The following is a 17402-nucleotide window of genomic DNA, read 5'->3' as shown; positions in this document are numbered from 1 at the left end:
CGTTTACGCGATGATTGCGTAAACGATTGGCCCTCTGGCTTGTCAATCACTGCCATGACGTTCCTTGTGAGAGACGAGCGCGGCTGCACGCTCTAGTAACTTTCCACACTCTACAGGCGCAGTATGCAATGTTTTTGTCAGGAGACAGGAGTAACAACTGCAGATTATGAGTTACCTGCGGTGAGTCCGACATAATGAATCCACTAACACGACACAGTGAATGCCGGTGGTAAACACTCGTGTTGGTTCCAATACTCATGCTCAAGTTTTGGGAGGCGTTCCCTCGAAATGAGCTGTGAAGGAGGGGGGTCGTTCTTACGCATGCGCTCATTTCAAAAACTCACTAACAGTGTTTGGTTTCTCAGTCGACGAAAAGATCCTCTTTAGCACCTTTAAGAGGCTTTTCAATAATTATGGCCTATACGGCACCTCATAGTCAAGCACTTCAACGTGTGCTATAGATTTTCTTAAAAATCAATGTCTAGTTGGTTAAATTCTGTTTGTTAATATTAGGAGACTACATTAAAATAAACTAACAATAAAAAAATACTTTCAACATTAGTTTCAACATTTACAGATTCATTAAAATCAAAAGTTGTTTAATATTATTTAAATGAACTAGGCTAACGTTGAACAGATGTGTGTTCATCTCATCCTCACAGACTGCTGCATATTTACCGGTTCTTGCTGTGAGATGTTACTCCACTCTTCCATCAAGACACTTGCTAGTTCTCGTAGCCTACATGCCGGGGGAACATGTGGTTTGGCACTGCAAGGAAGCTGTCCTTCCTGTAGCACTGTCTTAGGTGTCTTACATTACGGACATTGCAGTTTAATTCTCTGTTCACATCTGCAGTCCTCATGCCTCCTGCAGCAGGTTAGAGGGTCGGACTTGTAACCCAAAGGTTGCGGGTTAGTGAATGTACAGCGCTCTCTTCCACTCTCAATACCACGACTGAGGTGAGACCATTGAGGCACCGAACCCCCAACTACAAAAAAAAAAAAAAAAAGGATGTTCAACCAGGTGATCAGGGACCCTGGACATATTTCTCCTGGGCTGTGTCCGAAATCGGCCCCTATACTGGGCACTATTTGAGGGAACAGCCATTTGTCTTTTGTTCCCGCGTCTGACCAGAAGATGGCGCCCGCAGCTGAATCATTCATCAATCTATTTTCCAAACCGCTGGTCCAATGTGGCTACAGCGTAATATCAATACAGGTAGGCTATATAAATTGCCTTTTCAATTGATTATTCAATTGTTTAATTAAGGTTTATATAGTGTCCATGACAGAGAGATACATCTTTTCAACTTAATACTGCACTTCCAGTTTACTAAGTTTCACTGTAAAGCTTATTTGGATTTTAAAAATTATATGTAAAATACAGTAGGGACCCTTTTTTTGCTGATTTTGTATCAGATTTGTATCTCTAGAAAGAAATGCCAGTGTTACAAAAGGCAACAAAAATAGCTTTAAACCTTTAGGATGCTCTGTTTGAGCCGAGTTCACTGCAGACATTTATATGGAATATGAATAAAAAGATAAAAAATACTATTAATAAACTGCTCCCTTAATAAAACGAGTCAATTTCCACATGCCAGTGTACTTGGTTTGTGTAATTCTTGACATCTTGCTACCCACCACTTTTGTTGTCATGTTTACATCTGTCTGATGTTTAACTGTAGTTCTCTCTTTCTGAAGTCTTCGGATTGTACTTAAGAAACTGCATTGTGAGGCTAAATTACAGTTTTGTGTCAGTCTTAAACGTTTGACTAATGAAATAACAGCCCAGAATAAGTAAAGAGACCTTTATTTCTTCATTATGAATCTCTAAAAGTCAGAGCCCAAAAGCATCATTATGAAACAAGTGAGATATGACTGGTTGAGTTACAGTCATTTTCAGCCCTCAAGGTGAAAGTGTTTACATTTCATGTAACAGATATGAATTTGTTTAAGCAATGACACCTGACTGAGAAATAAGGAAGACTGATAACATTATTAAGGAAGTAAGATAGGAGGGATTATTTCCATCAGCATGTTTTTCTCCCCCTTTGTAAAAAACAGAATGGCAGCTTTGCACGGCCTGATTTCAGAATTCAGCAATTACATAATGCTATAATCACAAAATCAACAAGGTTCAGCTGTGAACTAAAAAAGCAATATAAAGATTTACATTTCAAATTGCACTCGTCTTCTTGGATGGCACTTTAATATCAAAGCTCCATTTGTTTATTGGTATCAGCGTGTTTACATTCGGTCTGTGTGGGGATTCAAACAGAGAAGTCCCACTGTGCTAATGAGTGAGTTCACAGTATGCTGCAAAATACCTCCCTCATACACTCTAAGACATTTTGCAACAGAGAGATCAGAGAGCAGGAGCAGAGAAGTGTGTTTATCCCAAGCGTTTAACTTGAAGCACTCAGTAATCCCCTCTAAAGGCAGATGAATTACCTCCTGACCTGCCCGTACATGTGGAGAGTCAATGAGGGTACAAAGGGACATTTACCATCCCAAACATTCAGTGGGAATGTCGTGGTTTGGAAACATCATGCATCTCTTTTATTGAGAGATTTCACAAACATTGTAAAGCAAAGATTTTTCATAATACTCCCTTACTCAAAAATGTTCAACTTCATTGTCTCTCCACAATCCCATGTTGACATATTTTGCCTACATGATTGTTTCTCAATCCCACTCTTGATCCGCAACATGACGGCTAACGGTAATGGTGATGGATAAAATGACTCTACCCATTTGGGTTACATGGAAGTAAACAAAGTTACTTTCAATTCTGGTCTGTTGTAGCAGTATGGCAGTCAAATCTCTCTGATATTACAATTTTTTTTTTTTTTTTAGATTTTTAGCTCGCTGCACTGTAAAAAAGAATTGTTGGTTGAACTTAAAAAAGTAAGTTACCTGGCTGCCTTAAAATTTTGAGTTCACTGAAATGAAAAATTTGAGTTAATACAATGAATACGATTGGTTTAATCAATAGAAACTCAAAATATTATGTTATCTGAACCACATTAATTATCTAAGTTGATTTGACAAAAGAAAAAATGTTGTGATGACAAATCATAAAAATATTTTTTTACAGTGTGGAGACAGATTGTTTCATTCCTATTCCTTTTGCATTACAACCAAAATTAAAGTTGCTGCATTTTTCCTTCTTTGTCCTTAAAGGGATAATACACCCAAAACTGAAAATTCTCTCATTGTTTACTCAACGTCATACTATATATGACTTTCTTTTTTCAGATAAACGCAAATGAAGCTTTTTAGGAGCATAATCAATCTGTGAGTCCATATAATGCAAGTGAATGGCTGCTGCTTGGTTGACGCTTGAAAAACCACAAACAGTGATCGTGGCGAATCCATACGACCCCAGTGGATGAATCAATGTCTTCTGAAGTGAAATAAGAGGTGTTTGAGAGACTGTCCTAGGTGTGTTCACAAGTTTTGCTTGACATAATTGTATAAGTGCGTTGTTAAGTTCGCATGAGAAGTAACGCGGAAGCACAGAGGACCGAGCAATCGTCACAACGCACTTACGTCATATGTCACATTGTCCCTCTCATGAACGCTTATATGACAGTAGAAAGGAACCAATGATTTATTAATTATATAGTTTAAAATATTACTATTTTTCTTACACATACATATCATTTCAACGCTATCTCATGCCCAATTCGTTCAAATTTGTACAACCTCACTCATACCAATTCATACGATTTGTTTCATACGAAACCCCAGTGACGGCTAGGTTTAGGGGCAAGGTTAGGGGTTGGAAATTCGTACGAATTCATACAAATTTGTCAAAAAACATATGATTGAACGTATAATTGTACGAGTGAGGTCGTACGAATTAGCCACCTCGTAAAATACGTATGAATTGCCATGAGATTGGGTTGATCATTTCGCTTCAAAAGACATTGGTTCACCCATTTGGGTCGTATGGATTAACGTCAAAATCGTTTAAGCGTCAACCAAGCGGCACGCATTCAATGGCATTATATGGACTAACAGAGATGGATAATCTTCCTAAAACATTTTGTTTGTGTTTATCTGAAGAACGAAAGTCATATACATCGTGGATAGCATGAGGGTAAATAAACGATGACAGAATTTTCATTTCTGGGTGAACTATCCCTTTAAAAGTCACAAGGTCAGTGACTATTGTCTCTGTTTCCTTGGATTTGAGATCAGAGTTCAGATCTGTTCACATATTCGGAGGTCTTTCAGTCTTCGTGTTGTCTGCTGGTTTCTGACAAAGACCATGTGATGAACTGCATTAGATAAAAGTTGTCTTCAATGGCAGCAGGTGAAGGGCTGCAAACCTCTTACAGCCCACATCAAGGCCTAATAGGATATTGACTCACATTAAAGGGCTGAAGAGCATGTTGGAAAATGCCATGGCATTCTTTATCCCTTCATCTGAATGATGGTGTTATTTGATATGTGCAGGTGTTTGTTACACTTTTAAAGATTAAAACTTTAATGATACATGCTGGTCTGGTGCAAAGCATCAGCTAGCGTAAACAGAATTCTTGCAATGGATTCAATTCGAATTCTCAAAGTCCAAGAATGTTGCTTAAACTTTTCTCTATATTCACACATTATTGACTCACAGATGGATATGATTACAGGGTTGTGTTTGGGTCTCTGAAAGCTATGCCCCCACCAGCACCGTCCCACCGAGTCTCTGGTGCTGCTGCTGTAATTTGGAGAGTAACCTCATGGTCTGATCTCACAGGGGAATGCTGCTCTGTGCGAGCTGATGAGCGGTTGGATGGTCTGATTAAAGGCTCCCGCCGCTCTGATGTTTCTCACGTGTCAGTAGACAACCATCAGTCTGGACACAGACATAAACACGCTGACCTTATTTCAGCTAATGTGTCATGCATTCAGCAAGCCATTTAAGACAAGTGTGAGAAAACAGCAGTGCATGTGGGTGTGTTTTGAGTCAGACTGAAAATAACTTGAATACCTGAATTTTTTATATAATTCTATTTTGAATGTCTTTGAAATATTTTCTTGGATGAGGGGTGCAATGGTGAGGCGCTTTTAGTGGGAATTTCTTGCGAAAGAATAAGCTTAAAGTAGGTCTACACATTTCAATCATTTTTTAAATATGATTTAATGATTTAACGGTGCAGTCAGTAAAAGTATCAATGGCTCTTATTTGGTTCACATATGTAAAAAAAAAAAAAAAAAAAAACTAAGCAGAGACAGGTCTATGATTAAAAAAATATGTAATGAATTACAATTATGACAATTGTATACACTGTAAACGTGAATAAGTTGGCCTAACTCAAAACATTTGAGGTAATCAGTTACATACATTTTTTTGAGTTATGATGGTCCCAATTTTAAGTAAGCAGAACTACCAAGTTTTGAGTTTGTAATACTCATGCATGCTAAATGCTCCTAACTTGAAGTACTGAGTTAACTAACTCGTACATTTTGATAGCAAATAACATAAAATATTTCATTAACTTTTTTTTATTTTGAGTTGCAAATCAAATGAGTTATTTACTTTCACTGTAAAGGCCAGAACACACCAAGCCGATGCCGACGAGCTAGTGGAGACGAAAGCACAGTAAGACACAGTAAACGTTTAAGACACAGTAAAAGTTTAAAAAATCACAAGTGGGTTATAACTGGTGTGTTTTATGTCATAGATCAAAACGTGAAAGTATTTAGAGGCTTTGTTTACCACAGACCTTATTTCAGGCGATTTAGCAAAAACCCATTCAAAAAACCCATAGACTTGACGGCGTTGGAACCGGAAGTCCTAAAATGCTAACTCACTTCCGGGTTTTGCCTACAAAAACGCGTCATCCCTGGGGCACTCTATTTCGAATCGGCCGAAAAAAGGCTGAAGTCTGAGTAAACTGAGTCAGCCGACGAAGAAAAACTGCCCAACGGCCGACCGTCGGCTTGGTGTGTTCCAGCCTTAAGCCCTAATAAGTTGTCAGAACGCAAAAGTTGAATGAGGATTTTTTAAGTAAAGAAACTCAAAGTTGAAGAAAGATTTTTATTTTGCACTCATACATTGTACTGTTCTTAACTTGAAATATTTGATTACACTAATTACTACATTTAACTTAAAATGATCAGGTTCTCAACATAAATATTTTGCTAGCTATAATCTAATTCATAAAATGCCAACTTTCTAATTTTCTAACGTTTTAACAATAGCATGGTATAGCACCTACTGAATAAGTACAGTAACTTAAAACATGTAACTTTCTTGCTCTCAAACTAAGCAGCAACTTGTCACCATGATAGTAACTCTCCAAAAACCCACATTAACAGAAACTCTTTTAAATTAGCATAACAAAACGCTAATCACTACTAAATCTCCCTTACCATTAATCTTGCACAAAAAACATCATCTAACACTTAAGTTTAGCATTTACTCTCACTTTCAAGTGCCATGGGCAAAGCATGCTGGGTCATAGAACTCCCAGTTTCAGTTAAACTTAAGTTCATCTAAATGAAAAGAAATGAGTTCATACAACTCAAAACAATGAAAAAGTTCAGTTTACTTGAAATATGTCAGTGCTGTGAACTCAAAAAAAAAAAAGTTGTAAATACTCATAATTTAACTGAACTAATTTGTTTAATTTAAGTTTGTCTTACTTGCCATTGATCAATTTTTAAGCAGGATTAATTTTTCCTTTTCCTTTGTTTGCAGTAAGCAAAGGGAGGTGTGGTGGTCCCAACCTTATCAAGCTCACTCCTGCATCAGACCCTGTACGTTAATAACACACACACACACACACACACACACACACACACACACACACAGATGTATGAACTAATGTGCTAGTCCGCATGAACCAGAGGTTGCAAACGACTTTTCTCCAGTGTTGTGACGCATTTCCAAGTGAAGCGGAATATTGAATAGAGGACAGAGTTTTACTTTAGCGCTCCTCCTCTCCATCTCTCGCTCATAGCAGACTAACGGTTGCAAGGGAGTGGTTTACGCGTTTTCAACCCAAGCCGTCAAACTGACATTATCAGAGAAGGAACGCAATTCCAGACCGGAAGTAACTTTTCAGATTTTGATTAAAGATTACCGTGACAAACAATTTTTTTCTGTGTTTTAACTTGCACAGATTAATTGTTCACCACAAGACTAGTAATATGCACTAACAAATTAAATAAGGTCAATTTTGATTTCATGTGTACTTTAAGATGTTGGTTGGCATCATAAGACTCTTATCCCTGCCCTCTCTCCACCCTGATCTAATTACTGTAAAGAAGCTTGAAAGTGAGCTGTTCTTGGCATGATCCTTCCTTCATGATGATTGACTAGTCTTGTCCATCTTACGCTCAACAATTAAGGAGAATTAAAAAGACGTATAGATACTATTATTTGTAAACACCAGATGTTATGATTCTTGTATCCATCTGAAGTTTACAAGGTCCCTGACAGAGCATGTTGGTCAGCATTGAGCATACAAGGTCAGTCTATTTCAGGCACATTTCAACACGGATTGCTCAATGTAATGCAGGCTTTGCAGTCCTGCAGCTCATGAAAGATGATGTTTAAACAGATGTTTTGAATGCACAGTAGCAAATGCAGCCTTTTTATATTTTCTAAGGGTCAGACAGAATCATAAAAAAGTCATGTTTACATAAAAAAGTTGACCCCAGAGGAAAAAAATAGCAGTGTTGAGGAAAGTTACTTTTAAAAGTAATGCATTACAATATTCTGTTACTCCCTAACAAAGTAACTACTTGCGTTACTTAGTTACTTTTTATGGAAAGTAATGCGTTACTTTTCCTCACATGGGCTGGGTTTGCTTGTTTTTTTTTTTTTAATAACAACAAAAAGGTTATATTTTTGTCAAATGTAAAGGCCCTTTCACACCAAAATTGAAATGAATAATCTTCAGGCTGATCACAAATGTGATGTTTACCTAAAGTCATTTTTGCTTATTAGTATGGTTGGAATGGATCATGAAGGTCAGCAGCAAAGACATTGGTTAATAAAGTGAGATTAAATATGTAAAATATATTTGTTTAATTTAATATATTTAATTATAAAGAGATTGCTAATTTTAAAGATTTATATTTTCTGCTTTTGTGCAAGAGAGATGAGTAAATGCTCACTAGAACTTAGTCTAGAACTACAATAACCGTCATGTCTACACAGAATGTCTCTGCACTTAATCTCGATTTATCTAAACTTTGGGAGAGCTGTCAGTCAATACATGGGAAAACATAGTAACTTGTGTTATTTATTTGAAAAAGTAACTCAGATATGCTGTTGTAAATTTAAAAGTAATGCGTTACTTTATTAGTTACTTGAAAAAAGTAATCTGATTAGGTAATTCAAGTTACTTGTAATGCGTTAACCCAACACTGGTTAAACAGTTATTCAAATTAGTTCAAATTGATTCACTTCATATTACATGTGTGAGACAAACACAGGTTAGAGGTAAAGAGGATTTTATTTACACAGGATAAAGGTGAGGAGGGACAATGATCCGCATTAGGAGAAGCAGTAGTTGTGGTTGTGCTTGTTGATCCACAAGTGCTTCAGTTTCGGATCGTTCATGTAGCGGTCAAGCAGCAACTCTTTTTCTCGTCGCTCCTTCTCCTTGATCATTTTCTTCTCCTCCTTGTTCTTGGCCTTCTTCTCTGCCCAGGTGAACAGAAAAAGTGGCACTTTTCTTTTGCACTTTTCCTGGATGTTCACAGTGTGCTGGGTCTCATTCTTGGGACCGTCAGGAGAGGTTACACAGGAGAGCTTCATCGAGAGCTCATCAAGCTCTGTTTTCTCAGAGGCATGGCCTTGTATGGCACTGGAGTCTCCCATTTCACTGGGATCCTCTTCCTCAAATCCCTGGACATCCACCACTTCGCACTCCCATGCTTCCTCCTGCACCTCGCTGTCCTTCTCCAACCAAGCAAACATCTTTCTCGGTTTCATTTCAGCCTCCGGCGTTTGGGGGCGTTCAGACTTAAGAAAGTCACTGGCCCAGAAGGTCATATACTCGCTCTCCTCATCCTCTATATCAATCAGCATGAGTTCTGGAGGCGGCTCAAACGGGGAAGAAGTAAACAGCTGAGGCTTCCGGCTGGGAGGACGTTGCAGAGCAACGACTTTATCTGGTGCAGGAGTTGGACTTGGAGGAAGTCGCTTGGGATGACGCCCTTGAGATGAAGAAAACAGTTCATCAGGCGCTGGAGTGGGGCATGGAGGAACCACCAATGAAAGCATCGGTGGTTTGGAAGGACGCACTTGGGATGAAGAGTTCAGGAGCGAAACAACTTCATCAAGACATGGAGGAACCACCAACAGTTTGGGAGGATCCACTTGAGGTGCTGGAGCCGGTTTCTGAGGACTCTCAGGTGGTTTTGTCACCGGTAGCAGGGGTTGGAAGCGATCAGCTGGTAGAGCGAGGTGTTCGGAGACACTTGGAGGCATTGGTACCTCTTCCTCTACTGGCTTCAAGAAGGAAGATCTGACTGGAGCATGCAGAGGTTTGACCTCCACAAGAAGAGGCGTTGCCTCTGTGGCCTTCCATTGCTTCAGTTTTCTCTTCTTTTTCTTTTCTCCAGCTTCCCTCAGCTCACTTCCTCCCTCCATCAACTTTTCCAGACTGTGCATCTCTCTTTTTTTCTGATGCACACGTCCATTCTTCTTTATCTTTATCTTTTCAAGTCTGAGTGGCTCTCTCTCCTCTTCAGTCTCATCTTTATGACTGATCTTTTCCTCGATCTTCACCTCTCTTTCCTCCTCTTTCTCTCCAAGCTGGCACTTCTTAGGTACCTTGCGGCATCTCTTCCTGCACTTCCTGTCATTGGCAGTGAAGTCGAAGGCCTCACACTCCTCTGGAAGTTTCTCTACCGCCGCTAATTCTTGCGCTGCACACGGCTGTGTCTCCCTTCTGCGCAAGAAATGAGCGAAACGCTCAAACAGTCGAATAAAAACACTGCTAAACAGCGCCATTAATGGACACTGAATGCTGCAATCGAATTCAATATTTGGCGATATATCTGCAAAAGTCTCGAAAGCCTTTCGATCAGTTCACTCCTAACACACCAACAGCAGACCAGAGTCAGAGCTGCAGTTTAGTGCTCCAGAACGGAATCTCCACTATGATGTCACAGCAGTCAGAACTCTGAACAACGTGAGCTTTAAAATACGTTTTTCTTCTCTATTTTATTAGATAAAATAATATGAATTATATTTTAATGTTAATATATTAAAAATATATTAAATAATATTAAATCAATTTTAATATTATATTAAAATGACAAAGCTGAATTTTCAGCATCAGTCATTCAGTGTCACCTGATTCTTCAGAAATCATTCTATTATGCTGATTTACTAATTTGCTGGAAAAAAAATATAATCAATGTTGAAAAATATTTCATATTATTATCACTGTAGTTCTGCTTAATATTTTTGTGATTCTGTTTGTGAAATGATGCTGTCCCGGTGTCTGTTTCCTCTGTATGCCCCGCAAAAACTACAACATTTCCCATTGAAGATGATTAGTTCAATTCTAAAGTTCAATTTACTTTGATCATTAGAAAAAATGTTGTCTTGTGAATTTCACACTTCTAGGCCTGGTTTCACAGACAGGGCTTAGACTAAACCAGGATTAGGCCTTAGTTCAATTAAGACATTTAATATAAATGTACCCTAAAAGGAAACATTACTGGTGTGCATCTTGAGACAAAACAATGGCTCTGGCATATTTTAAGATATGTCAGTGCAAGTTGCTTTCAGTTAAAACAGCTCAAACATGCATTTTAGTCTGAGACTAGCTTAAGCCTTGTCTGTGAAACCGGGGGCTCGAGTTTTGTGAAATCTGGCTGCAGCACACACATAAGGTGAATCTTCACAGATTTTTTTTCTCGCAAATCTCAAACACGTGCACACACTACAAGATGTGAAAATTGTAGCGCAGCACACACTAAAAGCATATTATTAAGATTATCAGACCCAGAAGAGCACCTCACGTGATCTCATGGGGAAGCGGATGTAAACAAACATAGCAGATCGTCGCTGACATCTAAACAGGTCATGTTACATTGTTAGCAGCTTTCTACACTCACCCGATATGTTCAAAACCATAGCAGTTTCTCCCCAGCTTTTCTCTTTGTCGTACGGTTGTCGTGTTTCCGAAGACGCGTTATTCAAGCAGTCGTGTTGTTGCAACACTTCCACGCGCCGCTCCGCCATCTTCGCTGTCCGACAAACCCAAACAATCTGATTTCACGGTCGCGATTTCAAAAGCCTCTCATTCACTTCTCTCAGCGGCTGTTGTTAAAGAACTGACATAATCTTCCCCATTTAAAATCCTAAATATCAAACATGTTTTCATTTCTATTCACATTTCATCTAGTGGAAACATTTGGTACTGCGCCCAAACAAAATCTTACTGAAAGCTAATTTTTCGATAGGCTATATATCAACCTCAAATGTGGAATTGGAACAACTTTTAGATGTATGGCTTTGATTTTCTCACAGTTTTAGAGTAAAATGTGTTTTGAAAAATATAGATTTCATATAGCTACAAATTTAAAATAGTATTTTTGTGCATTTTTCATAACAATACATGTAAAATTCTATAACTTTTTTTAAAAACGTTTTTTAAACTTAAGTCTGTGCTCCTAAACATTCAAGATTTATAACAGTTTAAGTTGGAAATATGCTCAAAAAGTGAATAAATGGATTATAACTACTGCATAAATATAATTTAGCACCATGAAATCACATTCAAATTTATCCAAACATTTTGTGGTCTGTGCTGACTTGCACTTATGATCCCCTCTGTGCTCTCGTGTCTCTGGGCCGGAGCAGACTGTGCGAAAACGAAAACGGAATTCATTCGTGTAAATGGAAAGTGAAATGGAAACCGTTCTTAGAACTGGTCAGCACGACGGTGGAAAAGCGTCTTTCTTCTGTGTCTACAGTCTCAGGTCTCATTCAGCATTATGCAACACTTCATTTTACACATTTATCATTCCAGCTATTATACCAGCCAATCATTTCCCCCATGCCCTTCATGTTCTGCCCAAAACACCTCAGGGCTTTGATAGAGCATCACAGAGCTGCTGGTGGTTATCTGCTACTGTAACTCTTTGGCTTCCCCACCATGCACTGAGGGGCCCTTGAGATGTGAAGAGCCGTGGGTTCAGGGACATTGTGAGTATGATAAAGTATTTCCTGAGTGGAGCACATTATTTGCCCTGCTGGCTTTGACACAGAGAACTGGAGGAGTTATCAGATTGCCCAAGTCTGTGTCTCAGCCTCTAGATCAGGCAGGCTGGCAGAGCCTGGGCACTGGAGCGGCAGATAGCATCTATGGCATAGCTGCAGTCCATGGTATGGGTATATAGAGCCTTTGAAATGTCCTGACGTAGGTTGGTGTCTGAATGGATTTTGATCTTTGGTTAGTAGAGAAGATGGTTTGAGTTGATACTTCAGTTTCAGAGAATCCTGCAACAGTTTTGAGCGAATCTCTTTTAGGTAATAGAGTGCTGCAGTGATGACATATTTTTGTAGGCCAACCCGGAAGTTAGCATCACCCTGGTTCCCTCAACAAAAATCCAATAAGATTTTGGCTTTTGAATTATTGCTGAAAAATAAGCTCTGTTACTAACAATTTATGATGCTTACACATTTTGTTCATCGTGATAATCTTCACAAATGAACACAGTTTTTATGAATTTTGAAGCGTAAATACAATCGGCAGAAGTCAAAAGCCAAATGTAGGCTATAAATGAACTACACCACGGTTGTATGACTTCAGAATCCCCAAGCTTCCAATAACTCTTTCAGTCTTTATTTGACTTGGAATAGTTTGCAAGAGTGCATAGAGGCCGTGAAAGCTGACTAGTGAGTAGAGTTTGGCTACCTGTTCGGCTGATGACATTTAATGTCGCTGACAACCTCTGTACTCCCATTTAGCCACTTGTTAGCCATCATCCTTTTCAAGAAAAGTAAAAGCTTTAATTAAATCACAAGAGAGGGTATTACTGAAGTTGCAGAATAAAACATGAAAATATCTCAAGCTTGTGGTAACCACATACCTTATTAAACTTGGCACTTTGAGTTTGGTTAAAAGGCACATGAGAACATTTTACATCACCCTTTTTAATACTGTAGAGGGTTTTGTATTGCTATTTGGCTCTTTGGAGATTAAAAGGCCCTTAATGTTACATTATCCACCTTAATTTTCGGTGACAGTCCCAAAGTAAGCTATTTTGTGTGAAGTTACCAGACTTTTGATTCATTAGCCGCTGTAAGTAAATAACTAGAAGAGTTACAAAGTGCAGTAAATGGTAAAACTATTTGCGCTACAAACAAACTAATGTGTGTATGATTATGATACCAAATACTAGTTAAATGTTTTAGTTCAGTTAATAATAATAACAATGTACACTGGCTGACATCTGAATCCTTGCACATTCAAGGTGAAAATGGCCAGGCCCGATCTTACGTTATAAAGTGGATAGGATTTTCAGATCAGTGTATTAGTTTCTAGGTTGTTTAAAGCACCAGCGTATAGATGGTTTATTAAAGATGTAACTTGTAAAAGTTCCATAAAACCCTGTTTGAACCTTTTTTAAAGCTTCTTAGTTACCCATCTTTATCTCTCCTAAGGCTTTGGGCCATAGTGCTGATAGTTTGTGATTGTTCGTGGCTCTTTGGATCAGATGACACTTAAGCTCAGAATAACAAAAGAACTGATCAAACAATGAAGTCACTGACAGAGATGTTGCATATCTGATACATTTTCCCTCCATCTGTATACTGGATACTATATGGGAATATGTATGTGATAGACACAACTGCCAAATGCCAAAACATGCATTTTATTTTAGTTGAAGTGTTATAGAAGTGACTAAACTTTTGTAAAGTCTGTCATTGTGTTCTCATTTTAACGAATAGTTAAATAGCTATGCACATAATTGCATAGTTGCAAATCCAACTTTCTTTTTGTCAGTTGTTGTGCCTAACGACGCCTGTTCTAAAATCGCCATGACTTTTTGGGGATTGTTGCTTTATTAAACAACTATTAAATGTAGAAAAAATTGACAATAGAATGAGCAAAAAGCATAAAGTGCCCCTATATATATATATATATATATATATATATATATATATATATATATATATATATATATATATATTTGGATATTACCTTTCATGTAGTGTGTAAATGAGCTGTTTGTGAATGTAAAATGTCTGCCAAGTTTCAAAGATCAAAGTGCACGATAAATTGTCTCCCAAAAGTAAGATATGATTCTAAACTGCCTGAAACGAGTAGACAGTAATTCCAGTTTTATGTCCTACACATATCTACGTAGGTTTGTAACAATTTGCATAATGCAGGCCTATAACTGGCTGCCTGCGAACAACATCTGCTTTGACCCGCCCACAACTATTGATTCAGCAGTTTTCCAGTTTAGGACTAGGAAAGTTTGGTTCATTTTGTCCATATTGTCATGTTGAGAAGATGCTGTTTTCTGCACTGCAAAGGCAAATCAACTTTGCATGCACTTCCTCTGGCTCGAATTGATACAGTAAAACAGATGCCATCATTACTGTTCGTATCACTGTGGATACAAGTGCTGAGAAAGCCTTCAGACCAGAGCTGAAATTCAGATACGGAAATAGGCCAATCACAACAGACTGGGCCATATGACCAATCAGAGCAGAGTAGGCTCTCGGAAAGCAGGGGTTTAGAGAGACTGAATCCTTGATCGAACCGTTCTATCTATCTATCTATCTATCTATCTATCTATCTATCTATCTATCTATCTATCTAAGAATATTTGCTAATGGTACTCCAAGTGACTTCAAAGAAAGATTATAATGCATGTCAATATAAATGTTTCTCTGCTGTCATTAGATCTGCTGTGTCTCATATTATGTACTAAGAGTATGACATCATCATGTAGTCATGGGGTCAGGCTGGGGTAGTTGCGTGTGGAGCTCCTGGCAGCCCTGGATTTTCTGAGGTCAGGTGGTCAGTTCGAGGGTTAATGAGTAGGTGAGATGCACTGGTTGAGGCAGAGAGCTGTGAGGGAGCTTGTCCCTCAGTAATGACTGGGGCTGCTTCCCTTCCTGATTACAGGCTTACTGCAAGTGTCAATGTAGCCGCCCAACTATTAGCTGCCCCTTTACAATGTATTAGAGTGAAATATCACAACCAGCTGACCTCACACACCCCTCAGGCTGAACAATAAACGCACTGTTTGCTTTTAATAGTTTTGTCGCTATGCAAAAGACAAATGTATGGTGGAGGACTAACAGATAACAAAAAGATATTTTGCTAACATTCCCACCAAGTTATAAAAATTGTATTTTTTAATGCTCTCTGAACGTTTAAAACGTCCAGTTTTTAAATGTTTTAAAAATGTTTTTATGCAAACGTTAAGGGAACATTCCATTTAGTAATTTTACAAATATTTCAGAGAACATTCGAAAATAAAATTTTTATAATTTGATGGGAACATTAGCAATAATAAAATATACTTAGAACATATTTTTGTTAGCTGGGTCCTCCACTATATTTTTCTTCCCAGGCTGCTTTAAAGAGACATTTACATTTATTTTATTTTTTTACAGAACAGTTTTGTGCAGTTTTTATTTTTTTTATTTTGACAAACTGACATTGAATATAATTGAATATTGAATTTTTTTTTTTAGAATATTTGTGTGTCAATGACAAAAATGTTCACATCTCATGATGCATTTTAATCAGGCAGGGGAATCTCATAGAGTTAAAATGAAACAGTTGTAGGGTATTTCACTCCAAAGGGACCTTCAATCTCAAAGGTTCACATGCAAACAGTAGCTGTCATTTCTCACATGCACTGATTGGTTATTCACCTGCCCAAACATGCCAGGATTCTTCCTCAAGCTGATAATGAAACAAAAACAGAAACGTAAGAGCCACTACATCTATAGAATATGAGAAATGAGCTTCAATACTGCTGCTTTTTAATAGTCTCTTATGTTTTTAGTCTCCTGTCAGGAAGTATTTAGGGTTTAACTGCTGTGACTGAACACTATTTGACATAAGTTTACATGGCAGAGTTGTATCTATTATGCTGGATTAAACAGAAATTATCTTTGGCATCGCTGCACAAAATCAGTGAGGAGTTTTGCAGCCAGCATCAACACAGAGAACAGATAAATATCAACCCTGAAAGATCATTTTCCACAGTGTTGTAGTTTCTGCTTTATTCTCCTTTAAACATTGTTTATCAAGTCAGTTTCTTACACAACATTTCGCTGTGTCTTCAATGTTTTGTTTTATGTATTTTTTTGTCATTCCATCTACAGGCTCTCCTCTTGTTTCCTTTAAGTGCAATCTATGTTTTTTCGCACCTTCGGAATCCATGACAGATTTTCAGATAAGCCTGAGCAACTTTGATGAAGGAAATTGAAGACAAAATATGACACGGGTGAAAAGGACGGCGTGTGTTCTTATTATTGCCTCAGTGCCTTGATGTACAATTTTTATTAAATAAATGTGAGACTGAATTTCTTAAATTATTTCATTTCTTCAGAAAATTGGATTTTGATGTATTTTAAGGTTTTTTTTACCAGTATTTTTTCATTTGTCTAAATTTATGATCAAGTTTTTTTTGTACAATTTAAATGTATATAAATTTTATCTCTGGATTACTAGTTAAACTTTCACATGAATCATACTGTTCCTGGTAGCAACTATAAAGTACTTCATCATTGTCAGGCAATTGTAACACTCGTTAAAAAATAAAAATTGTTTGAATTAATTGAAAGATTGAAATGCATGGTGATCATTATTTTATTAAATTCATTTAAGACTTAATTTGATTAATATACTCTGATGAGTATATTTTATAAAAAAAGATTTAAAGGTGCTAAAGAGGATGTTTTGTTTTATACATTTTTGCAATATTACTTGAAACTATCTTTACTAACTGATGAAAGACTATTTATTAGGTGCACTGAAAGGAATAATATTAATATACATCATCTGTGCACGAGGTAGGGCCTTAAAAACATCAGCCAATCGTTTACGCGATGATCGCGTAAACGATTGGCCCTCTGGCTTGTCAATCACTGCCATGACGTTCCTTGTGAGAGACGAGCGCGGCTGCGCGCTCTAGTAACTTTCCACACTCTACAGGCACCGCATGCAATGTTTTTGTCAGGAGACAGGAGTAACAACTGCAGATTATGAGTTACCTGCGGTGAGTCCGACATAATGAATCCACTAACACGACACAGCGAATGCCGGTGGTAAACACTCGTGTTCCAATACTCGTGCACGAGTTTTGGGAGGCGTTCCCTCGAAATGAGCTGTGAAGGAGGGGGGTTGTTCTTACGCATGCGCTCATTTAAAAAACTCACTAACAGTCTTTGGTTT

At 37.9% G+C, this 17402-nt stretch overlaps 1 long non-coding RNA gene across 1 annotated transcript; it reads left to right on the top strand.

Moving 5' to 3' along the window:
- The first annotated feature begins 600 nt into the window (after positions 1-600).
- LOC125270070 lies at positions 601-16802 on the top strand. The gene is made up of 3 exons (XR_007185244.1): positions 601-1219; positions 6701-6759; positions 16331-16802. It is a non-coding gene; the product is annotated as an uncharacterized LOC125270070 (long non-coding RNA).
- Positions 16803-17402: the final 600 nt, after the last annotated feature.

Source organism: Megalobrama amblycephala, linkage group LG6, assembly GCF_018812025.1.
Source record: "Megalobrama amblycephala isolate DHTTF-2021 linkage group LG6, ASM1881202v1, whole genome shotgun sequence".
NCBI lineage: Eukaryota > Metazoa > Chordata > Actinopteri > Cypriniformes > Xenocyprididae > Megalobrama > Megalobrama amblycephala.
Note: the sequence above shows the minus strand (reverse complement) of the source record. Positions and strands in the feature narration are given on the sequence as shown.